This window comes from Sceloporus occidentalis, unplaced genomic scaffold, assembly GCF_023333645.1.
Source record: "Sceloporus occidentalis isolate IW3139 unplaced genomic scaffold, rSceOcc1.0.p SCAF_3, whole genome shotgun sequence".
NCBI classification, from domain to species: Eukaryota; Metazoa; Chordata; class Lepidosauria; order Squamata; family Phrynosomatidae; genus Sceloporus; species Sceloporus occidentalis.
Window position 1 is genome coordinate 191,749,665 of NW_028316983.1, and position 26,769 is coordinate 191,776,433.

A 26,769-nucleotide genomic window follows, 5' to 3' on the forward strand; every position below is an offset into this window, starting at 1 on the left:
CAAACTGGCAAGACTCCCATTTGCCTTAATTCTTCTGCAAACAGACCTAATAAACACATATTATTTGCAATCGCTTCACTGTAGCATCTCACAAATTAACATCCCTCTCTCCATACATGAATGATTTTTTCCCATAAATACAGGTGGAGTGTTCGTAGAATCAAATAAAATACGTGTATTAAAAGCCATGTCATTGTTTTGAGCACAAGCCAGTAAAGCTAAGGTACTTTTTAAAAAGTTGCTTTGACGTTAGTGAAGCTTTGGATCTAGAATAAGAGGAAGTGTATGTCACCCACTGAGAACATCAGTCATATAGCCCTATGCCTATACTATGTAGTAAGTAAAATGTGTAAATTAACATCATCTTGCCAAGGAAGTCTCTATTCCCTTTCATTAGCTGCCATTAACATAAGCATTGAGTCATAGAGGAGAAAAAGGCCTTGTGGGCCTTTGAGTCCAACCCTCTGCTCAATATAGGATCTCCAGCTAAAGCATCCCCAGTAGGTAGCTGTCCAGCCTCTTTTTGTAGACATCCAGAATAGGAGACCCACTACCTCTATGGGCAGTTTGTTCCATTTTTGAACCACTCTTACTGTCAAAGATGTTCCTTCTGATGTTCAATTGAAGTCAACTCTCCTGTAACAATTCAAACAATTAGACTTGGCCCTACCCTCCAGGGCAGCAAAAAACAGGCCTGTCCCTCCTCTCTGTGACAGTCCTTTAGGGATTTAAAGAGTGCAATCATGTCACCCCTTAGTCTTCTCTTCACTAAACTGAACATGCCCAACTCAACCTGCAAATGGTTTATAAACCGACGAAGAAAATCCAGCAAATGCTTTGCTCAGCCAAGGACCTGAGAGACCTTCTCACAGACACAGGAGTTTACTGAATACCATGCAGCTGTGGACAAGTCTACATAGGGACCACCAAACGCAGTGTGCAAACAAGAATCAAGGAACACGAGAAACACTGCAGACTGGGCCAGCCAGACAAATCAGCAGTAGCAGAACTTGCCACAAACCATCCTGGGCGTAAAATACTGTTTGAAAACACTGAAATTCTGGACCATACCAACCACTACCATGTCAGGATGCACAAGGAAGCCATGAAAATCCACAAACATCTAGATAATTTCAACCGGAAAGAAGAAACCTTTAAAGTGAAGAAAATTTGGCTACCAGTCCTGAGGAATAGCAAAATAAGGACTCAGCAAATGCAAATGGGAAACCACTTAGAGTCAGGGGCTTTCCCAGCAGATAATGATCACCAATTAGCAGACATTAATCCTCTTTTGCATTAGCCTCCCAGCCTGAGGCCGGCCATCAGCACAGAACAATACACATGCAAATCACTCCTGCATTCCCAGGCTCACACAGTATATATAGACCCACTTTTTTCCAGGCAAGCATTCTCTGAAGATGCCAGCCACAGATGCTGGTGAAACGTCAGGAGGAAAATCTTCTAGAACATGGCCACATAGCCCGAAAAACCCACAAAAAACTATGGATGCTGGCCATGAAAGCCTTCGACTTCACATGCCTATCTCCTTCAACCTTTCCTCACATGTTTTTCCCCATACCTCTTATCATCGTCATTGTCTTTCTTTGACTCTGTTCTAACCCAGGGGTAGGCAATCTTTTTGAGCTGGGGGCCGGGTTGCTGTCCTTCAGACAACTGGGGGGGCCGAAGCCAATAAATAAATAAATAAATATTTTTTTTTAAAAAAAATTGAATAAATAAATAAACCGGGACAAATGTAGGACAACATTTTCAAATGGTGGACACTTTTAAAAAAAGTGGGGGACACGCAAAAAACTTTGCTGATTTTTAAAAAAATGTTAATATAAATGCATGTTTCTGAAGCGTCTATAGACAATTGCCCCCCTTCCCCCTGTGCGCAAGAGGCCAAAGGCCCCGGCGGCAATCGGCAGCAGGACTGGGCTGGGGCCGGTCCCAAGGCCTTGCCGGGCCGCATCCGGCCCGTGGGCCGCAGGTTGCCTACCCCTGTTCTAACCTGTCTATATAATATTTAAAACGAGGCACCCAGAACAGAATGCAGTACTCCAGATGAGGCCTGACCAGGGCAGAATATAGTGGGACAATTACTCCCCTTGTCTTGGAAATTATGCTTCATTTAATGCAGACTAAAACAGCATTCACCATTTTTGCTGCAGCATCACACTGCTGGCTCATGTTCAATTTATGATCAACAATAATCCCAAGGTCTTTTTCACATGTAATACTGCTGAACCATGTATCTGTCATCATATACCTATGCACTTGTTTTTTATAGCCTAAATATAGAATTTTGCATTTGTCTGTAGTGAATTTCATTTTATCAATTTCTGCTATTGCCTAGTTTTCCAATCCATGGAAACTCAAAGCAAGGAAACTCAAAACACAATGACATCACATCAGATATCTAATTTATGAGATGTTACAGAAGTGGAGAGTGCATGATTATCATTTTCAGCACCAAACATCTGGATTGCTTGAGATCCAGCTCTAACCTGACAGCTGAATAGTGTCCTCTTTAACAACAGTCAAAGGAACTGTGCCTATGTTATAATGAATTAGGATGGGACCAAAGGAAGGAAGGAATGAAAGTTAGATTTTTTGTAAATGAAAGTACCGTACTCATTTTCCACTTCCCACGGTGTGCTTTGTCTTCACTATGAGGGAAAAAAATGCATTTATCGTCCACCTATCTGTGAGGTCTGCTGTGGGCTTTAAAGATATAAAATTCACACAAAACCATTCATACATTTTAAAAATATGAACAGCTAAAAACATGCACACTGGAAAAATACAAAGAAGCCCACTTCTTTGTACATACATAAACTTTTTTCCCTAGCCTTCAAATAAAAATGTCATTCCAAAGACCAACGTGAGAATCAGGTGAATCAAAATTATCTCTTGTTTCTGTTAATAAAATAAACCAATGGAAACCAATCCATAATAAAGGATTCATAAAGCTGTATTAAAATATTTTCTTTAAATAATCATCTATCCTTATCCACCTTAATTTGGAGAAATATAGTGAATGAAGACAGACATTTTCACACTCCTAACTGAATATACGTATATACAAGTAGCCAGGACTTAAGAGAATGGCCTATGGCTAGATATGAGAATAAAGGACACATCAGTCTGTAGAATACACCAGAAACTGCTCCTGCATTTTCTCTATTAAAAAGTAGAACAGAACAACATTCCAAGTGTATTTCATAATGCCCATTTATTTCAATAAAACAGATTATACAAATCTGGTATACTATGACCAGAGATATGCTGTTAGCAAAAGGTCTGAGTAGTTTATCCTCATTCCAAGCTTTGCCAAAGAACAAAGCATGCCTATTGCATAGACTAAACTGGAGTGCTTTCCTCACTTTGAGGATGTCAGAAAGGTGTTAACTAAATGTATGTATTGCTATTATTATTAATGATTCAACCACAATTAAAATGAGCATTCCTAAATATAAGCGATGCCAAAATGTACAAAGGTGGTATCATGGGCATTCTATATGGAAGTCTAGAGAAAATGCACACAAAACCATGATGAAATGCACTTGAGAGCTATCCTTCTGTTTAGATCAGTAGTGGCAGACTTACGGTAAGTAAAGGTTCAGAACTGAAAACAAACTGTAGTGCACAAACTGGACTTACCTGCATACAAAAGTCAAATGCTTTTGTCAACCTTACTGAAATCTTTCTTTCAACATGAGACTTTCTTATTATCAGCTGGCCTCATAAACCTTCAACAGCGCTTACAAAAAGTCCCTAAAAACTGTTTTTACTTGTGAGCAAGCTTAGAAGTGATGTAATAAGATTTGAAACATAAGATTCTCTTTTTATTGTTTAATCTAGGTATAATTTTTATGATGGTGACAAAGATACTAAACTCCAGGGTAACATGACTACAAAGCTAACTCTTCAAACTCCAAGAAGTAAAATGAGAAAGGGGATAAACAACCGAAAGCTTCTTACTCAAGCCTGCAATCTTGTTCTGCAAATGACTAACCCCCTGAGTTAGGCTGAAACCATGTTCTGAAGCTATACCCACAAATATTTAACTAACTGGACAATTATGGTTTTAAAAGACAATGTAAGTAAACTTAAAACCTAAAACAGGGGCCCTTGGAGGAAAAGCTCAATGTTAAACAGAGAAGTTATCATAATCCCCTTTGAACTTTTTCTGTGTCTGTAATCATGGCGCATGTGTTTTCATTTCTTAATGACAAGGGCAGGCATCCAGAAGTACACTTTCCCCATTATCCAGAGACAAATCTTAGAATAGGCTCATGAAAAACAACAGACCTGTGAAAACTGAGTGTCTGGTCCTCTCTGTCACCAAAAGCTAACATCAGTAACATCACTGAATGGCACAGGAGATGTTCTGCAATCTTAAAATAGGACTTCCAGTATTATGTTTACAGATGTAATCCCTGATTCAATTCAGTGGCATCACAGACATATAAAGGGGTGTTCCTTCTGAATGTGATTAATCTTAAAATGGTTACTTTCAAATACTGTATTCACTGGACATTTGCCAAAATAATTCTTTTTAACCAGCATTATTCCAAACAGGTTCGGGGTAAACACTATCCCTTATATAGATTTTTAAAGCTTCAACTAAGCTATCCATGAATTAATGCTAATAACACACTGTGCTTTCATTTTACACAGAAAGACTATGAACTGTAGAGTCACAAAGACCAAGCCAATGTTTCACTGTTCTAAGTGTCTTCTTTACTATGGGCCTGTCCAAAGTAAAGCCAGACCTTGGTATCCACTGGGATCTGTTCTGGACCTCTGCCCCACGGATACAAAAAAATGTTGGACCTCAAATCCCATTGTCCCTCATGGCGGCACGACATGGGTGCTCACACAATTATTTGGGTTAATGGGGCTTCCTGTCCACAGAGGGCAAGCCCATGGCTATTGAGACTCCACTGTACTTTAAAAATCCAAGAGATCTTGCTACAAAAAGATTGATTTCTAATCACTGGGACTTTTGGGAACTTTCAATCCTAACAGACCACTCCAACTAGTAAGGATGGGGTAGATGAAAGGAGCTGAGTAAGACATTTGGCCAGCAAACATTCAGATTTCACAAATCTATAGACAACTGATGAATAACACATCTTGTCTGTGTCTTTCCTTACTACTGTACTAGGTCTGGAGACCTGGATGGACATGCCTTCTTTTTTAAATATACAGGGATCCAAAAATCTTATTGTGAAATACCTTGGGGTCCTCTTTTATTCAAAACTAGCCTTCTCAGTGGCTGCTCCCACCCTCTGGAATGTCCTTCCTTGGGAGGCTAGGTTGGCCCCCTCTCTGCTGGCCTTTCGCCACCAGGTAAAAACATTTTTATGTTGGCAGGCTTTCTGTACATAATGCATAGCAAAGGGATTTTATGGAGCAGGCGGGTTTTTAGTATGTTTTTAACTTAACTATATTTTTTGTGATTTTATATTATATTTTATTGTATACTGTATATTTTATGTGATTTTATATATATAAATGTTTTAATTGTTTGAATTTTATAATAATTTTAAAGGTTTTATCTGTGAGCCACCTTGGGTCCCTCTGGGGAGAAAGACAGGATATAAATGAAATAAATAAATAAATAAATCTAGCAAACTATGCCACATGAAAAAAACCTGAGATTTTTGTTGCAATCTATTCTGAAATGAAAAGAACATAACCATTAGGCAGGAACAAAATTTTCTGTTTGTGCTGGGAATTGCTCTGGATATTCTGAGAAAACAGAAATATCTGATTTTTTGTTTGTTTGTTAAAAAACCAACAACCTGAGAACTTTAGCAACAAATAAAGCAACAAACAGGACCATTTTCCAGTCTGTTTTCCCCCTATATGACACATAATATATCGGGAGGTTGGTATGGAGAAAAGCTGATGACTATCAGACATGTATTAAACATATGGGAGTGCTTAAAACAACATAATGAGAAACAAAATACAGTAACTTCCAGAAGCCAGAAAACACTGATATCTTTATTGGAACAACCAAAGTGCACAAAAGCTCCATTGGCTTCTTCAAAGTTGTTAAAAATCAAACAGGAGAAAGAAAAGTATGACGATGTTAGTCACAGGCCTGCAGTTTGTCAAAATGTGGTGGTGGTTCTCAATTAAGATGGTTTGGAGGTAAACAAGCTGCATTTATTTATTTATTTGATGCATAAAAGCCTTTTACCATCTGAACTGAACTTTTTTATTTTGCGTTTTCGAAGAAATGTCTTTGGAGATAATTTTATTTAAGCAAAATTAAAAAGTTAAATAAAATTATATAAATATATATTTTATTAAATTATTAAAGTAGGGAGGGTGCAAGTCTAACTCCACTGGGGAGGGAATTCTAGAGCCCAAGGGCAATAAGAACTTCCTAGACATATCAATTAGTTTTATTTGAACTTTCTCCCATAAGGAGGATACCATATGAAATACAAAACCATAATATTCTGCTTTTAATTTTAATGTCCGGAATTCTTTTACTGAGAGTCACTGAGCAGGAAAGTGGAATTGTATGACATCCTCTGCTCTTACCAAGGTATATAGAAATAGATATTCTGTTCACTATTGGATTCAACAGTTTGATGAGTATCAGCTCTCCTAAGCTGAACCCAATGTTTCCTTTTTAAGATTGCCTAGCCAAAAGCAAAATTGGTAACCAGGAGAAATCTGCTACAGAGAATAATGAAAATAAGGGTCTGTTTTGCCTGATTTTTAGTATTTGTTAGTTGGTTTAATGTGTTGTTGTTCTTATTGTTGTGTGTTTTGGCTGGTGTGTGTTTCTCAAAGAATCATCAGATTGTCTTCCTTGGAATTGTTATTTTGTCCTATGTTACAAAGGCAAATATGAGTTCTATCATTTGGGGTTCAGATCCCAACTCTGCCCTGTATTCAGTTTCTTGTTCAGCTCACATGCCTCTGAATTTTAGTTTTCCTTCTGTGAAATGATGTTGGAATAGAAAACTGTGAGTTATTCCCCCATTTTTCACAAAAAGGCCAGGGGATAAGAGTTGTGTTGTACATTTCAGAAACTTCCTGTCTTCTATTTAGCTTACCAGAAAACTGTTTATCTTTGAACTTCACTAGTATGTATTCTGGGATCCTTATCACACCACATTTTTATACCACCACAGCAGTAGTCTAATTGTTTTTTTCTCAGCCATATCACACAATGTTGGTATTCTTCCAGTGCTGTTGTGTTGTACAATTACAGGGAATACAGTTTTTTTTAATACTGGAAATAGTCTGTTAATGAGCCCCATTCTTGCTATGATTCATTAACCAGTTTGAGTGTGGATGTCTCAATCCACTTTGGTGCAAGAATGATCAATTAGTGGACGCTATCTGGTCAAGTTGCCTCTTCCTTGGGAGTGTGCCCAAAGACAACTTTGGCAGGTGAGCTTCAGATTACTTCTGGTGCTTGAGCAGGGAAGAAAAAACTTCCCAAAATAGCTGTGTTTTATATGCTCTACATTGCCTAAATACCGTAAAGGAACCAGATTCCGTCTGATCTTGGAAGCTAAACAGGGTTAGCGCTCTGGTTAGTACTTGGATGGGAAACTGCCAATAAATACCAGATGCTGTAGGCTATATTTCAAAGGAAGGAACTGGCAAAACTACCTCTTACTCCTTGCCTAAGAAACTCCTATGAAATTCTTTGGTTCTCCACAAGTTGAAAGGTAACGCGAAGGCACACATGGATACATACATACACAAACACACACTCCTGAAATTACTTTTTAGATTTTTCTGTTTTAAAAATATATACAAATAATTTGCTGTTATACTGCAATAGTTGTGGTATCTAACCTGTAAACCTTTGAAAGTCACTATTCAGATACTTTTATTGCATGGTGGTATTTTCAATCTCTTCGCAGCTTTCCTGCAATACCACATACCACAGTGTTACCACCAAAATGTTACTTTTTCAACGTGTTAAATTTTTAAAAAATATTTTTAATTATCATTATTTTTTAAAGTACAGATTACGTATCCCCTATCCAGAATTCCGAAATCGGAAATACTCCAAAATCCAAAACTGTTCACATGGGTGGCTGAGTTTCTGATGGTTTGGTGTACACAAACTTTGTTTCATTCACAAAATTATTAAAAATATTGTATAAAACTACCATCAGGCTATGTGTATAAGGTATATACAAAACATAAATGAATTTCTTGTTTAGACTTGGGTCCCATCTCCAAGATATCTCATTATGCATCTGTAAATATTCCAGATACTGAAGGAAAAAAATCCAAAATCCAAAACACTTCTGGTCCCAAGCATTTTGGATAAGGGAGGCTCAACCTGTACTAGTATAATAGTGCTATGATGTCTTGCCATATTAGAATTATTATGGCTTAACATATACAGATGAAGTTGCTTTTGAACAGGATTACCTGTAACAACTGACTAGGCACCTTTATTTTTTATAAGAGAAAGATATAAAAAATGAAAGCTGGTATAGTACATTTCTGTTCCTGTGTTACTGCTTGCTATGCGACATCTGGGCAGTGGTGGATGTGCTGTAATGATATTATTATTATGGCTTAATGAATATAGATGAGTATAGTAAAGCATTTTTTGAACAGAACTACCTGAAACAACTGACCAGTGTGATAAGCACTACTATTTTTCACAGAAAAAGGTATGAAAATGGGGGATGGCATGGTCTGTTTGTCTTCCTGTATCACCTGTCATGAAATGAGATTTGGCCAATGATGGGTGTGCCACAATGACATCATGCTGTAACTGGATTATTATGGCTACATAAAAAATATTGAACCAAGGCAATCACAAAGAACAAGATGGGGCAAATGAGATGGCAACAACAGTATTAGTGCAGATGGAAAGAATTTTCAAATCACTCTATTACAGCACAAACTTGGTGCTGTTGTGATGCATAAAGACAAATGAAGTAGTTTTTGAATGGAATGGCCTGTCATAATGGTATTGTGTGATAAGGATGGGAACTGGATGTTTTGTCACTGGCCAGGTCCATAATGGCAGCTATTTTGTGAATGGGCAAGTGCCTCATCCATAGAAGTCATTTTATGTGATTGCACATGATACTCTCTCAAACCTCCCCATGTTCCCACCAGGTCCCAAAGGTGGGGGACCTCCAGTTTATGAGACAGTACATCCACATCCCTGTGTCTCATATGTGAACACACCATTACAATTAGGTATTTTTGCATGCAAATGAACATGCTGGCCATGTCCAGCTATGCAAATTCACATTGATAAATACATCCACAACAGTTTAAATGTACGTTATTTAACAGTGGAATGTACTTTATTCTATTAAATATTACTTTCTTCAATGTTTCAAAAAACTTTCAGAGTTACTTAGGACTTATAATGAAAGAAACAAGGTCTAATAAAGGAGAGAAGACTATGGGCTCAAGCAGATGAGCAGCTTCGAGCCCCAATTGCTGCGGGATCGTGGCAACCAGGGCCCATGCTAATTATTCACCTTTGATGGCACAACTATATTTAAATTGCATCCTTCTTTGGAAATATTTAGCCACTATTTCTTTTGGTAAATTTATAAATCCTAGGCTCTGTCTGAGACTAGAAATGTCCTGTGCCTTATTATTTAACAACAGCCACAGGGATATTTTGCATGGCATTCAGTAATAGATTTAGCAAAGGTATATATGATCAATATGCATTATAACTCTTATATTTCAAAAGCACGGCCAATCACAGGTAATTACTCTAATCCAAGGCACAGTAACTTTCCTGAGGCACAGTTTTTCTTGTTTCCTCTGTAACCACGTGTACAGCCAGTCAAAACAAACTGGAACCACTTTCCACTTTGATTAGAAATTTGTAAGTCATAAATGTCTAAAGAATTCCACAAGGTAAATTAAATCAGTATAAATAACCAACATATCAATTAGGATAGTTGTGTCAGTTTGACTACTGGAAAGATTTCAGATGCCACTACATTTCAGTATAATTTCCTTTCAACACAAGCTACATCTAAATTAATTTAATATAAGTGAAATTTCATTATCTATTAATCTTCACATATATCCAAAGACAACAGTTACAGAGATTAAACAGCACCTTGAAACAGCTTTCACTAAAGAAATATAAAGGTCTCAAGCAGACAGGCAGCACAGAGAGACTTCTGGTTGCCCCAGCTGAAAGAGCACCCCAAGCAGTGTTGGGATCGTAGTAACCAGATGTCATGGTCCCAATGCCAGCTGCCACCATTGTCCGCAATGCACTGCTGGCAAGGAGGGTTTTTTAATGCTCCTTTTGTGGCTGGGTCTGGGCTGCCTTAGGCAACCACGGCACAACTTTGACCCAACCTAGGGGCGTCCATCATCTGAATGCCACTCCCCAGTTTTGGGCCAAAGATAATAGAAAAATCCACACAGTAAGCAGAATACTCCCATAATCATAAAGCCTCCCTCCATATCCAAAAAAGCAGCAAAATAAAAATAAAAAACAGAATGTTAGAATAAAATGAAAAACAGCCTTAACATACTGATAACAAGGGGAAAGTTTCCAGTTTAAACCTTCCAAGACAACAATGATTTGACCTATTGCCTAGAACACTAAAATGTGAAAGCTCATCAAATCTCAACCAGGAGGGCATTTCAAATGGTACATGCGAGATTTGAAACACTTCAGTGTTAAGTCTTTTTAGCACTTTTCTGGGCTGGAATAATGAATTTTCCCTGAGATATTATTAGACAGCAAAACTCTCCAGCTTGAGTTATGGCAAAACCACCTATTCTGCAATAAAATTTGGTATTACTGTACTTTCTCATCTCTTCTGTAACTTGTTATACAGAAAGTAGAGAAGGAAATGCTGCAGAAGCTGCAAACTAAGAACACATTTGCTGGTGCATGTGTAGTATAGTCGTCCCTACTAGCTTGTGGATCTGAGTTTTGAGACCTCAATTATGAATGGAGGGGTGACCTCTGTCATGTCTTGAATATGTGCAAACCTGTTTTCACGGACGGAGGGGGGGGGGCTGGAACAGATCCCCCATGCAAATGGAGGGCCAACTGATTTTCATCCCACCATCCAACATTGATTCAAGGGTTCATGGTTTAACAAGTCCACTGGCTCCAGTGAAAATCTCTGTGATCTATACAAAATAATATGACCTCTGTTTCAAATATCTCATTACATATGTAGCAAACTACAGTCATCACAGAATGAATGGATCTCCATACTTACTCGTTTTTAGCTATTTTAAGTTGTTTGCAAGAGTTCAAGGTAGTTCCGCAACTTAATGAACCTCATTCTAGCCTAGGCATAGACAGCTGTGGCTAGATGTAATGACAAGAGTTGAATAACCTCTATTTAAAAAAAAATAAAAAAAAACAAAAACAAAACTCTATTTATCTAATACTTCCTTGTCCAGCATTGTGACCTCAAATGTGCTACATTACAATTCCCATGATCCCCGGTCAGAATAGAAATCACAGTGTTGTCAGTTGTATCCTACGTATCCTATGTAGGGCATAAGACCAGAGGAAGTTGTTTTGTAAATTAACAAGTGTAATGAAATGTAACATTTATTATAGTTCAAGACAGGCATATAAATTAACACAGGTGCTGTAAATCAATCTGTAAATTAGAAAGCCAAGTGTATTGTAAAGTTACACAAAGATATTTAGATTTCATTTCCAAATCCAAAAGAGAAGGAATACAAACCTCTGTGTAATATAAGGCAGTTTTAAGTATGAACTTGTACATGATGGAATTAATTTCAAGTTCAGTTTTCACTTTTGTGCTGACTATAGTCTACAGAGTCTAGTCAGTAATGAGCTCTTACAATTTTCTGCAGTGTCTAGGATTTTTAAGAAGTTAAACCAAAATAGCACTCCTAATGAAAGCTAAGCAATATAACCTAATGGATATTGATGGCTTGTGTTATTATGTAGCTGATCAACCTTATTCATTTACTCCTGCTTGCTGCAACCTGCAATATCAAATTATTTAGACCCATAGTGAAATAATTTACCATAAAGCAATTTACTAGTATATTTATACACTGAAAAGGGTTCTATATTCCTGTTAGAGCAATTTTTGCAACATGAAACTGAATATAAATGAAGCAAACAATGAAACAAACCAAGCAACAAATACCTTAAAGACAAGTTAAGTTCCATGTCATCATGCAAAGTACAACATTCAGTACCGGCTCTAAAAATAAAAAAAATTAAAAATGTAGGGATTTTAAACTTTTTCTTAGTCAGCAAAACTGGGCTGGAATTCTTCCTGAGAGAGTACACTTATTTTTTTTAATGAATAGTTATTTCTGTTTGACATCTCTTTAACTCACTCTTACTGAAACAAAAACCAAGCCAAAAATCAAGTTGAAGGAAAAATGTGAAAAATATTACCATGGGAGGACCAGACTATCTCCATTTATTCTAAATGCAATGATCTACTAATTTCTATTATAAAGGGTTCAAACTCAAGAAAGGCAGGATACAAATATAAAAAATCATGAAACTTAATGACCAAAACTCACAACACTGTACTGTACTGATTTTAAGTTCTTGAAATCTTAAGTGTTCTTAAACACTTGACAATACTATCTTCTAATGATCCCATGCAGGACACATAGGTCCAAAACACACTGCAGAAATAATGCAGTTTGAAATGGCTTTAACTGCCCTGGTTCAAAGCTAGGGAATTCTGGGAACTGTAGTTTTGTGAGACATTTAGGTTCTCTGTAAGAGAGCTCTGGGTGCCATAATAAACTACAATTCCCAGGATTCCCTAGCACTGAGCCAGTGTTGTTTGGACCACAGATGAATTGCATTCATTTGAAAAACTGTTTTCATTATAGATATCATAGAACAGTTGATTCATCTGTTCATTTATAATTCTGGAAGTACTCCTGTGGATTTTATACTCATATAATGAATCCAAAGCAGTCAATTAATGGGAAAGAGGAATGGAGAGAAGGGGGGGGGGGGGGCAAAATAAAATGCCACATTTAATTAATGTATGTTTCCATCGCTAGAAATATTGTTTAAAGAATCAGTTTAGGAAATTAAAATTATTGGCAATAGCAATAGTGTATATAGAGAGAAGACCCCTCTAGCCACAGATGTCAAATTTGGCTTTTGAAACTGGAATCAAAATGCCTAGGGGCATTTTGAAAGCTTATAGCCAACAGGTACATTACAAGTCAAGGACAAATTAAAAAAAACAACAGAAACCTCAATCATTCAACACATTCTAGAAACTACCACTAACCACAAGTGTTACCCTGAACATTTAAATTATGCATCTGCCCAACCATGCTCACTAAATAATAAAGCTCTTTCACTATGTATATACATCATTTTGGAGGAACTGAAAACGTATGTGGATTCAACATTGCCACATATCAGATCAGGAAAGAACTCACATGACTTCTCTCTTGTGAAAAGGCTGAAATAAGAATAAGGATTGTGATAGCCTTTTACTGTGAGTAAATGTGTCATACTGGGCTAAAACGCACGAGTACTCAATTATATGCTTAGAAGACTAAAAAGTTTTTAATCAAATCAGGAAATGACCAGAAAGTATGCAGCACTGAAAAAACTAAAAAAAATAGTAGAAGTGCATATGATAAAGTGGGCAACTAATATGTCAGCCACTTTAAATAGGCCCAATGCGAGTGGGGAGATGTTAGTTAGCAGTGATACCGTCTACAAAAATTATCTGATGCATTCAGCAGGTCTTTTGTTTCATTTTTGCCCAGCAGCAGCTCTGTTGCACAGCATCACATGGCTGTTTTTTACATTTGCCTGTGTGCTGCCTCTTACAATGTTCACATAGATCTGAACCTGGCATGCAGGCAACCTGTTATCTGGGGAAGCAGTCTGCACTTTAGACACAACCAACTCCTAAGCATTCATTATTATTATTATTATTATTATTATTATTATTATTATTATTATTAAGCTTTATTTATATAGCACTGTAAATTTACACAGCGCTGTACATACAATCCTTTCAATTAGACGGTTCCCTGCCCTCAGTTTTTCAATCTAAATAGACTCAACACAAAAGGAGAAGGGAATGGTGGTGGGGAAGGGGATCAGGTCCAGTTTTTCCCTCCCTCTGGGGCCTGGACCAAGGCAGATGGACTGGAGGGAGGGCTCTTCTTCTTAATCGAGGCCTTTTCACTCCCTTCCAGGCCGGTTGATGACAGTTGCCATAGAGGGAGGGCTCTTCTTCTAGAGGCTAGTCCTGATGAAAATGGGCCTGGCTTTTCACTTATTTATTTAATTTGTAGCCAATCTTTCTCCCAGAATGAAAAATTTAGCAAGGCAGCTTATGCCATGGATTAAAACAAACTACAGCTGATAAATAATTTCAAACATTTTAAAAAACCACAAAATAAGCAGTTCTATTAAAAATGTTAATTTAGAACAGTTTAAAACACATTTAAAACCCCAAAAGAAGATAAATGTACAGCATGCCTCATTAAAAGAAACACTTCTGCCGGTTAACAGCAAAGAGGTGTTTAAATAAAAAAGATCTTTACTTGCCAGCAGAAAGTGAAAAGAGAGGGAACCTCCTGTGGGAATAGCTACCAAGAAGATTTTCCTGTGTCCTCACCAAATGTGAAAGGTGTTTATTGATAAAAGTGGTTATAGATCACAGAGGGAAACAAAATGGAGGGTTCTAAATTTAATGTTCCTCACTGGCTTTGGGACCCTGTTATGTTCTCATAGGCGGGTTACACACCGCCATTTAGTACGTATTCTATACGTACTAGGGTTAGGAAGGGGCGGTGCTTCCGCACCCCCCAACCCTAGTACGTATAGAATACGTACAAGATGGCGGCGCCCTGTTTATACGGGCGCCGCCATCTTTACGTATTGGACGCTGTGCGTCCGGACGTCGCGAGTCCGCCCCAGGCGCCTCACGACATCATAGAGGTGCCGCAAAAAGAAGCTCCAAAATGGAGCTTCTTTTTTGCTCCGCACGGGAGCCGCGCGGTGTGGCTGCTGTGGCTCCCTCACGGAGCAAATGGCGGCGGCGGGAGACCGCCGCAAAGCGGCGGTCTATAACCCGCCATAGTTGTTATACATAGTCCAAAAACATAATATATGGCTGTATACAGCCATCAGTTGGGGAACCTTTGATTGAGAGTTCCTGCATGGCAGAGGTTTGGACTAGATGGCCCTTATGATTAGGCACATGAGGTTAGGAAGTGTTTTTTGTTCAACTTATCAATATATAGAGAAAAGTGAGGAACACTGTGGCCCTGTCTCCATGGGCCAAAAATCCAGCTTCTCCCTGCCACATCTTCTTGGCAGGGAGACTGAATGACACACCCCAGTTTTGATGCAAACAGACCAGACAACATATCAGAACCAGGCTATACCCCTTTCAACACACCTCCCTGTTTGCTCTCAATCTTTCCAGAAGATCCAGTGCATGCAGGTCCAATGCCAGATGGCTGTTTGAAACGTGTCCTGCTGTGCTGCTGAGTGCAGCCACCATTTCCTGAGGACAGAACAAGGCACTTAGCCATGTGATCGTTCTGGATGTCTCATTCTGACCTCAGAGAGAAGAGAAGTGATGCACCACCAGTCAGCACAGTGGGACATGCATGCAAGCAGGTTTTTTGGGATCAGAATGGAGGGCTGAGGTAACAGGGAGGTCAGAGCAAGGATCCTCCAAATACTGTAGACATAAATCATTTTAGGCAATTCCAAATCATAATATACTGTTATGCCCCCCTCATGCACCACTCATCTTCATTGTCATTAAAAAGACTGAAAATTCTATGGATAGCTTTGAAGGTTTAAGTGCTACTATATAAACAAGATAAGAAAGAGGAGAATGGTATTAAATGCTATTTCCTTGGTCTAAACCCAGTGTTAGTCCTATCTTGAGCTGTTCTGTTGAAATCAGTGGTTCTACTGAAATAAATGGGATAAGAATCCTACTCTACTAGAACATTATGCATTTCTAAAAAATATTTTCAAGCCTTGGAGGATTAAATCTGTGGATTACAATCAGTGGATACAGAGGACTGACTGTACAGATAAAGGCACATACAAAGTTACAAAATGTTGTTGTTAAAATGCAATTAAAATATCCCCAGAGTCAAAGCCATTTAAAACAAATACATAAAAGAAAAACAAATCAATAAAACATAATTCCATTAAATCTTATGGACAGTCCCCAAAAGCCTGCTGGAACAGAAAAGTTTTCACTTGTCACCAGAAAGTCAGTAAGGAGAGAATCATCCTAATCTTACTAAGGCCTGAGTCCCACTGAGAAAACCCTCCCCAGAGTTTCCAGCAGACTTGCTTTTGGGGTGAGAAGACTGAGAGAAGGACCTTCCCCAATGGCTTTAGAACCTGGGAGGCCTATTGAAGATATAATCTTTCCCATTGCCTACAGGGTTATAAAATATTCAGACTGTTAAACCACCCCAATTCAGGGCTGAAAGCTCAACTGATATCTTATTCTAAAGATAGGAGTTAGCTCTCTCCCATTCCAATTTGGCTACAACCGCCTGTCAACTTCATTTCACAAATCTCAAAAATATGAGCTCACATTAAAATCTTACAAGCCAGTGCTCTACCCTCAGGTATGCATTTTAATATAAAATGGATATTTCAAACAGGATTTCTAATATGCTGTCTACTTTAACTGAAACAAGAAAACTGAGGCCCTTATGATTTTATAAGCATCTATATGGAAAGGCATGTGCATTTTGAACAAAATAAATACTCATAAATGTGAACACTCATTTCCTAGGGCATTTCAAGTTCATGCAGGGGATTCTTAAAATTTCTGGAGAAGACAATAAGAAATGTATTCCAATACTTATATAATTGGGTTGTGCGGGGGGACACTTCAAACATAATGTTTGTTGTACTTTATAACACACAAACAGACACCTTCCTATCCCCTGCAGTGATGTTTAGCAGGGAATTGGAACACAGACTTCATTACATCACATTGATCTTACTAAACAAAGGGATCTGAATGCATTGATTGCATCCAACTAAACCCTGAACTATCTGCCAGACCATGCATGATATGCAGCTCTGGATTAAGTCAAGTGGCCGACAGATGATATATGTCATTAAAAACTTATTGTACCAGACAAAATATCGCTTTCTCAAGAATCCTAAATTCTATTACTGTATTACTGTAGTTTTAATCAGAGTAGATTAATCAAATCAGTTGAAATTTGACTCAAATTGGGTCAAGTCAGTAGACCCCATGACTCAATTGAACGTACAAAAGTGGTAAACACTTCTGTAAGTTCATTTGAGTCAAGAAGTCTACTGTAATTGGGGCTAACTAGGATTTTTGCACAAGCCTCTAGTTAAATTTTACAGTGTCAGGGAAAGCTTCCACTCTATGTTGGAAATATTTTTTTTAAAAAAAAACTATCAGAAATAAAGGGGAACAGAGTGGGGCCAGATTGTGTCTTGTATCAGAATCCAGGATAAGTATCATACGCATACACTGCCCATCATTCATCTCATGTAAACCACTTTTTTAGGTATCAGATGCAGCATAATTGCACTTCCTTTACTTTTCTGGTACAAGCAAGAAAGTAAAAAATTTTCTAGCTCCTAGAAAGAATGTTTGACTATTACGATACCCCCAAATCTGGGGACATTGGCAGATGTATGACTTTTGGGCTAGCCTTTTTCCTATTTTCCTGACTAAAAATTGTCCATTTTATGCCAGTTTGCAAATCTAGCATTTTCTACTATATATTGGGAATCTGCAGAATATGGTTTTTATCATTATGAAAAATAAATGTAAAACTTTGTTGTATTAAGTATTCTCTATATATGTGTGTGTGCGTGTGCGCACACATTCACTCTAGCCTGTGTAGTTCAGACATAAGTACCGTACCAAGATTGATATTTAAGCTTGGTTCATTGTAACTACAACTGCTCAAAGTTACCGTGATACAAGGGTCAAGGTTCAAAAATGTTGTCCAGTACTGACCTTATCATAAATTTAGGATATGTCTCTACAACCATTTGATTCTGCTGTTGCCTAAAGACTTACCGGTAGCTGCTGAGATAGACAGCAACACATACTAGAATTATACAAAAATTATCATTTTTCAGAACAATGAACTAAAGAAGATTAGAACAAACTGAATGGCATCAAATGTTTTAACACAGTATTATTTAATTTAATGCATTCATTACATTTTAACTACTGCTAGAATTCAGTTTTGTTTTATATTCTAACAGTCTATCCTGTAAGATGTTTTCTTTAAAGAATCCATTCAATGGGAAGCTTTAATAGTTTTTCTGTCTTGTAATGAGAGAAGGTGACAAGTCAACAAAAGATCCAACTATAAATTTAAAGGATAGAACTGAACATATAATTATATTCACAAAGTGAAACCCAACAGAGTTTTATGTAGAAATTTTGTGAACACATACATACTTTGGCTCTTCTACATTTTTGCTATGAACCCTGGCCAGGATCCAATTGTGCACATCACTAACACAAGAAATTATGACATCAGATAAAAGAGGAGGCCATTTCTGTTTCAGCCTCTATACTCTCACATGCACCCTTAATGGCTGAAATTCTACATTGGAAAATAGTTCTACCCACATGTTCTCCCCGCTCCCTCAGCTCTCAAACCCTGGATGGGGCTGCTCCTAATTAACAGTGGGGAAATAAAGGAGGCAAGACTGACCATGACGTCATAGCTAGAAGAAATGAGGGTATGTTCACAGATAAAGTGAACCCTCGTTTTCCTTTCACCAGGAGCACAGAGCATGGTTTGAGTTCTCCACTTACACAGCTTACTATTGATAAGAAACACCCTCCCCCTTGAGCTTGACAGCTGGCTGAGAAGGATGTTCAGGGAGGGAGCCCCTGCACCCCATACAGAAAAGGAAACATACATACATAGGCCGCATTTACGTGAGTACATGCCACAGGACGCTGGCCCATATTTGCTCTACAGGACTTGAAAACAACCAGAGAGAATTTTAGGGTTAGGGTTTGTGTTGCAGGTAGGGTCTGGGGAAAGACATAACATCTTGGATCTGCTGTCTGAGCTTCCATCGGTGAATGTAAGAAGTGGATAATTAGCATTATACAGTAGTTTCACTCTGAAAATTTGTTTTAAATAGATTGTTACTTTTGAAGCCACTACTAACAATTAGCTGTGTAGTTTAAAAAATCCCTTCCTCAAACATAGATCCTGTTGTTAGCTGACAAGACCATACACACTGAATCAATGGGATTTATCTATGTGTTGACTCAAACTTCAACGTTTAATTGAATAGATCTACTCTAGCTGGGACAGAGTCCTACTCTGTTATGTCTCCTCCAGCACTCAGCTGCCTGATTTAAAGCAGAAATCAAAGTCAGAACCAAGTCAAGTCAACATAAAATTACGAATCAAGTCACTAAGTAAGCTTCCCGTCTGAAATTCATGTTTGTTTGTTTAAAGAAACTTGCCCAGTAGCTAGTTGCTGTGACAATGAAAGCACTAACCTAATCTAGTCAGATTAGGTAATATATTTTTTCCTTCAACACACACAAACTCTGCATCCCCCAAAAACTGTCTCTGGAGTATTTGCCAGCCATTCACAGAGAGAGCAAGGGGAGCACTGTGGCTACAATGTGATGGGAGCATTGCTGTATCTTTCAGAACTTTCCATCCCACTAGGAGAGGTCCACTTCTGGAGCCTGGATACTGGTTTACAATGAAACAGACTTTATACAACCTGCAAGTATACTTTTGTTAAGCAGCCTACATGGACTGCAGAATTATATTTGCTTAGACAGAAAAGACAGATTTCTCCTCATACACATGTTAAGATGTGAAGCAAGATCAACTAGTGTAGGATACAGATTACAATCCTAAGCACATTGTTGTTGTTTTATTTTTTTAAAAAGTCTCACTGAACAAAATGAGATTCATATAAGTAAATATAACCAAATTGATGCTGCTAAGTGTTCAGAACTTGCCATCAGCAAAGTCAGTAGTTACAGGGAAATACAGTATTTATGAGAGGAAAATTAAATGACCATATTGTTTGGTTGTGAATACCATTTGAGAACTGACCATATTGCAGAATTCAGGGAGTTGGAAGGCATAACATATCAGAACAAAAAAAATCACATATGAATGTTCAAAGAATAATTCATAAGATACAAATGTCCATAAGAAATTTGCCAGTTCTCAGATCAGTAGAAGCTGTTTCAAAAGAAATACAGTTTAAGTTTTCAGTTATGCTTAACCATGTGAAATATTTTCCATACTTTAAAAAAACTGTAGAAAAAGTCTAAAATTCTGTTTAATAAATTACACTGAGTCAATCTCAATAAACTGTTCCATGTGTATGTTTTATTTAATTTTTATCCTGCTTTTCTCCCAAGATGGGATTCAAGCATAATACAATAAGTTTTAAAAGTAGGCAAGAGGTAATATATGTTAAATATATAAAGGACTGTAATGTAGAATTGACAGTCTGCAATTAGAAGGCTGACATAAAAGCTGTACTTGAAAGTATCAAATAACTAAGCAGATCACATGTTGCAGAAGAATATGATAAGACATTCCGTGAAAAAATTTCACTTTGAATAAAATTCTTCCCTTAAATATGGTGATCAGCTAAGGATGCCAGAAAGTTCAGCAATCAGACATACAAGATAAAACATGGTCATAGCACTTCACTATTAAGATAACATTTTTACGATACTGGGCTATTTCTGTTTTATTTCTCCAGTTCTGGGTATGTTATATACATGTAACATACAGAGACAGCATGGTATAGCGGTCTGAATGTTGGACCAGGACACTGAGAAACCATAGTCTGACTCCTGTAGAAACCCACCAGGGGACCCTGGACAATTTGCAATCTCTCAGCCTCAGAGGAAGACAAAGCCAAACCTCTTCTGAATAAATCTTGCCAAGAAAACTGTGATAGGGTCACCCATACATCAGAAATGATTTCAAGGCACACAACAAACCTACATGATCTCAAGAAAATGAAAATACCACCACAGTTCTGAATAATTTTTGTATTTTATAGTTAATACACATGAATTTTTTTCTGCATTATCAAATTTATTTTAGTAATTTATACCATACATTTCAATAATATTCCCAAGGATTTAAAAATACAACAAAATAAATTCAAAGCTATAATTTAAAATATAAATATATATAGTCAACCCTCCATACCCACAGATTCTTCACCCACAGATTCAACCATCAACAGCTTGAAAATATTTTTACATTATGTAAATTCCAAAAAGCAAACCTTGATTTTGCCATTTTATATAAAGGACACCATTTTACAATGTCATTATATTTAATAGGAATCGAGCATCCACGGATTTTGGTAACCCTGGGATGGGGTCAAACCGCAGCAGATACCAAGTGCCTGCTCTACTAGAGTCAATGAAATTACAAGGAGAGGAATCCAGTGCTAAACATCTGCTGTTCAACAAGTGAAGTCCAGCAGAAGCAGTTTCCTCTTCCTATTGCAGCCCCTGTGAACCCCAAAAACTACTCTGGGAAGGTAGGAAACCCTCCACAGTCAGTTTCAGGCATCTCTCAGGGCTGCCTAGGGGTGAGGAGGTGAAGGACAATTTGTCACAATGGTACAGCAGCATAAGCATGGATTTAAGCCTAAAAGCACAATACCAGCAAATCTTGTCAAGGTATTCAGAGCAGACTGGATTACAACGACTGAGGAAATGTAAGTACAAAACATCCTCAGCATGGGTACCACGTGAGGCTCCTTCAAGTCAACTTTCCAAACCCAGGAGATAACAACTCAAAAGGCCCTTTCCCCAATTAGTTACCTGCTGTGTAACAGATGATATGGTACCTAAAGAAGGGTCTTAGGTGAGTACGGTGCAAAACAGACTGTCATAAAAAGCCAGCTTCGAGGCATCTTGGGAGTGTGGTGTAGAGACGCCACATGCCCTAAAGACACCTGGAAGCCGCCCAGCTACCCAGATGTCGCATGCCACTGGAGTGCCTTAAAGCCAGCTTCCAGGTGCAGCAGGGAAGAAAAGCTGGCTTTTTGCCAGCGCAAAAAGAAGCGGCCATTTTCTGCTTCTTTTTCAGCTGGCAAAAAGGCGGATTGAGACTGTGGTGTACGGCTGCTGCAGCCTCAATCCGCCTTTGGAAGAGGTGGCCTGTTTAGCCCATCTTAGTATATGGACAGACAAGTGTGGACACAAGGGTTTTTAAAGTCAATACTGCCAATTTGAGTTGAGCATGGCAGTCAACTGTAGCCAGTTCTGCAGTTGTTGAAGCATCAGATATGACATGATTGTAAATTGCACAAGCCTGCAAAGGAACTGTAAATTATACCATAATCCAGTGTACATGTGTAGAAAAATGTCCAGTGAAAATTATTCACTATTTAAACAAAATATTCTGATTTTAAAAGTCAAATATCTGTGAGCAACTGAAAGTACAAAAGGTTGAAACTGAAACCATATGCATTTGAAAGTATGTTCTGTTCTTCCATCATATATAAATGTTTTAGGATTGAAATGGAAGTAGGAAATAGAACTCGATGATTCCAAATAGCAAGATGGTCCAAAAGAATTTGCAAATTGAGGGCAGGGTGGAGAAGAAAAATCCTGTTGTGTGAATGGAATCCATTTGAAAAACTGCAGCAATAAAATCTCGAAGAGCAATTATCAGTCTAAATGAAACTAGTAAAACCTCAACTAACCAACCAGAAAGACCTAATAAAATACAAAGATTTTAACCATTTCTCTAACATTTAAGTGAGAGATTGTCAGGTAGATCACATTAAGGGCATTCCATAAATGTTGTACTTCAACCATGACCATTCTCCGCATCCATTAACTGAACCTAATATACACACAGTATACTTTGTAGTACTACTGGGGAGACCTTAAAAAGGACAAGGTTCATAGAGGTACCTAGACATCTGCAAGGAGATATTCAAAATAATTTCCTAATCTTTCATAAATCAAATCTTAATTTTAGGCAATAAAGCAAAATTAAATTAAATTAAACAACAAAATAAGAAAAGATACAAACTTTATTTCCTTTTCATGAAATGAAAAGAAAAGAAGCAAATGAAAAAAAGTCTGGTCAGTTTCTCTTGCCAGTCACTATTTTACTGCTAGCTAAGAGGATAATCAAACCTCTGTACCTCAGGCAACTGACAGTAGTAAAAAAAATCTTTAGAATGCTTCAACCTCCAGAGAAAATCTATAACAATTAAAGTGCAAAATTCAGACCCCACAGTGGCGTAAATCTGGGTAAACTCCAATAATATCAATGGAAATAGAGTTCTGAGTCAGGCCCATGGAGCTTTTCATTCTTGAATGTGACTATAATACAAAGTATGCTTAACTTCTATTGTCACATGCATCTAGTTTAATAACCAGAAAATGGGCTTTCGACAACAATAGTACTTCAAAATGACAGTGTAATTAAATTTTAAGTCAAAGCCATCCAATGATGGCTTGTACATTTATGTAAAACCAGCAAATGATATGCTTTCAAGCATGTCGGTACTTTCAAGAGAATTAACCATTAAAATAATTTGACTAAGAAAGTTGTGGTTGGGAAAAAAAGATGCCCCAGGAAGTTTTTCAACTAGTTCACATTAATCTATATAATGTGATACATTTTATGGGTTTTATAAGCAAAAAGAAATTAAAAACTGCTTTGTAATATTGAACTTTTATGTGTTTCAAATGAGCTGTTGCATTGACTCACATACACAGTCACAGGAGTACACAGCTGTGATCTGTTAATCAGTTATGCAGTGGACTTTGGTTTTGGTTCAGTAATTCCACTGATCAAGGTTCTTTAGTTTATCTCATTTGTTCTAATGAACAGAAAAGTAAACCTTTCAGATTTTTATAGAGAGCTATACTTACAGAATGCCATTATGATCAAATGAACATAATGAGAGATAAATTAAATGGAGACGTACCTGTGCTCTGATCTATCTAGAATCAAGACATTTACCAAAAAAGAATGATTTTTAAAAGCACTTGGCATTTTTAAGATATGCTTGTTTATTTTCATACCAAAGAAAGTAACAGAATCCAACTTGAATTGACTTGAGGGCATGTAACTATTAGTAATGAAGAAATATAGAGGAAATACTTCATATTAGTTGAAGCAATCATCTCAGTTAAGGTCCCAGTACAAGTGTAACACATTAAGGTTCTGTTTAGATTTAATCCTCCCTAAATTCCCAAATGTACATTTGGTTGCATTTGGATACTGTGGCCTTGTGTACATGGGCCAAAAGGCCCATTTGCCCTCCCAAGTTCTGTGTCATCGTGTAAAAACGATGTATGACCCAAATCCTGATTCTGATGCAGGCAGTCCAGATCACATCCAGCATGGTCTGTACCAGAACCAGGACAAAACAAGGTTAGAAAAAGAGTAAAAAAAACCAAAAAACACCTTACCTGTTGCTCCTGATTTTCCAACAAGATCTGGAGTCCTCTGTTCCCATGCAGCCACAGCTGTCTACACAAGCGTCCTGCTGGCCCACCCAGCCCATCCGCCACAGGTCACCTGTTCTGGCCACCACATTCTGATCTCAGAAGGGAGCAACACACAGCAACAGTGGACACACCAGGCAGCCCACCAAGACACTTGTGAGAAAGTCACTACAGTGGGGACAGAAGCCAAGATAACGGTGGAAATAGGGCAGCTGAGAGGCCAGCTGCTGCCCCTGGAGTATCTTGGCCAATGCACACAAGGCCAATAATAAACCTTACTTCAGTATTAGAATGCTTAAGGTTGTACAGTGGAACCTTGCCTTACGCGGGGGATCTGTTCCAGACCCACCCACCCCCGCGTAAAGCGAATTCCGCCTATCCTCCAGCCTCATCCAAGTGAATGTGGCTCATGCGTGCGGCTTGAGCACATGCGCCCCACCTGGCTTGAAAACATATGCTCAACGCCACATATAACGCGGGTGCATTGTACACGCCTCTCCTCTCTCCTCTACCACAAGGAAAAGTCTTGAAGCTTCATTTTGGATTAAATGGTTTTAGATGAAAGTTATTTGAATACAGTATTTAATTGTTGGCTTCTTTCACTGGAGTTAAGATTAGTCACACTTTGTCTAGATTCAAACCACACAAGAATGTAGTGTTAATGTAAAATAGAAGTGACAGCTTCCAAATGCCCCACAGCTAGGCCAAAGGAGGGAAGGATAAGCATGTAAGCCTGAACTCTGGTGCATAAAGTGCTTCTGCCTTTCCCTTCCCTCTCAGCATCCATGCCATGTTCAACAGGGTTCCATGAGTCTCTGTGCAGCATTTTCAGACACTTAAGGAGCTTCCATGGGGAAGAACGCCAGCTATGCTGCACCATGCAATTGTATATTCAGCCCATTTTGGCTGTACTCCCCTGCAATCAATTGCAATATTCTCAAACGTAAGCTAAAGTTTTCATCCTTTATCCACAACCATGTCACTCATATTTTTCATAAATACTGTCCTCCTTAGGACAACTTGAAATTAACTCCAACAGACAAGAAAGGGAATCTTTGCTTGAGCTATGCTTCCCACCATAACCATTTTATGGCACAAGTATTAACATAATTATGTGCAGCCAAGCAAATTATCATTATTGTCTAGTAATTTGTGGGCAGTTGCAGGATTCTTTGAAGTGAGAGAGATCAGAGGTTCATTTACCCATGCATACATCTTACTAAAATAATCAAGATTCATCTTTTTTGCACAAGAGACTACCTTATGATATATGATTGGTGTGGGTTGCACTTAATCACATTGCTGTTTGAGGGCCCAAACCCAATTCTTCCAACAAATGTAAATAAACTTAATCAATGGAAATGTGGTAGGTCAATACTTCTATAAATGTGATTCACTAGGTGTACTCAAGTTTGGACTAATTACTAAATTTAAACCTAGAAATACTACTTGTAATGTATACTAGTAATTTCTAACAAAACAGCATAACTTGTATGATTTTCCATTTTAAGAAACGTGCTTTGCATAAATTCTAAACTATCAATGTTATATTCAAAAGCTACTAATTATTAAACCAAATATATGGAATATATTTGTTTAATTTAAATGAAAAATAGAAGTACTTCATTAAGTCAGGATTTTAATAAACTAAAACTAATAAATTATTGCATTTGGGATTCAATTATTGTTATGAAAATACTAGCCAGATCTGTAAAAATATAATTATGAGGAGATAATTCTGAACAGAATATGTTAAATACAGAGAAAAGCTTTTGTTTCAAGGATCAGTTTGATTTGCAGCTTCATTTTAAAACTTTTTTTCCATTTATGCTAATCTACAAAGCCATATTTATTGAAGTAACAATGGATGGAATCAAATTCGTTTTTAAGATAAAATTAGAATTCATTGAAACTAATCTTCTTGATCAGCTCCATAATTTTCAAATTAGTTAGAAAGTAATTTCTATGACAGGCATAGATTATATAAAACAACAAAATTAATGTTTTTCTTACTCTGTAGCCCTCTACTGATAAGCAGAATTCTTCCCAAATATAACAATGAGCAGGGAAATTGTCCAGTAGCATTATTTAAACAAAGTATTTGTGAAGAACACAAACAATATGAAATAAATAGGAACACAATTCTAATTTTGCAGAACTTTGTGTTTTTAGAGATTTATACTGAGTACTGTACTCTGGTATTCCAGATTGAGGCAATTGACATGCTGCAGGTTCATGACTTTTTAGATCTCATCTTGGTTCATATGCCATT

The 26,769-nt window shown here is 37.6% G+C and overlaps 1 protein-coding gene across 1 annotated transcript in view; it reads right to left on the reverse strand.

Moving 5' to 3' along the window:
* CDH2 (cadherin 2) overlaps nucleotides 1–26,769 on the reverse strand; it is a 187,513-nt gene that overhangs the window by 128,571 nt on the left and 32,173 nt on the right. The gene's annotated exons all lie outside the window — the stretch shown is intronic.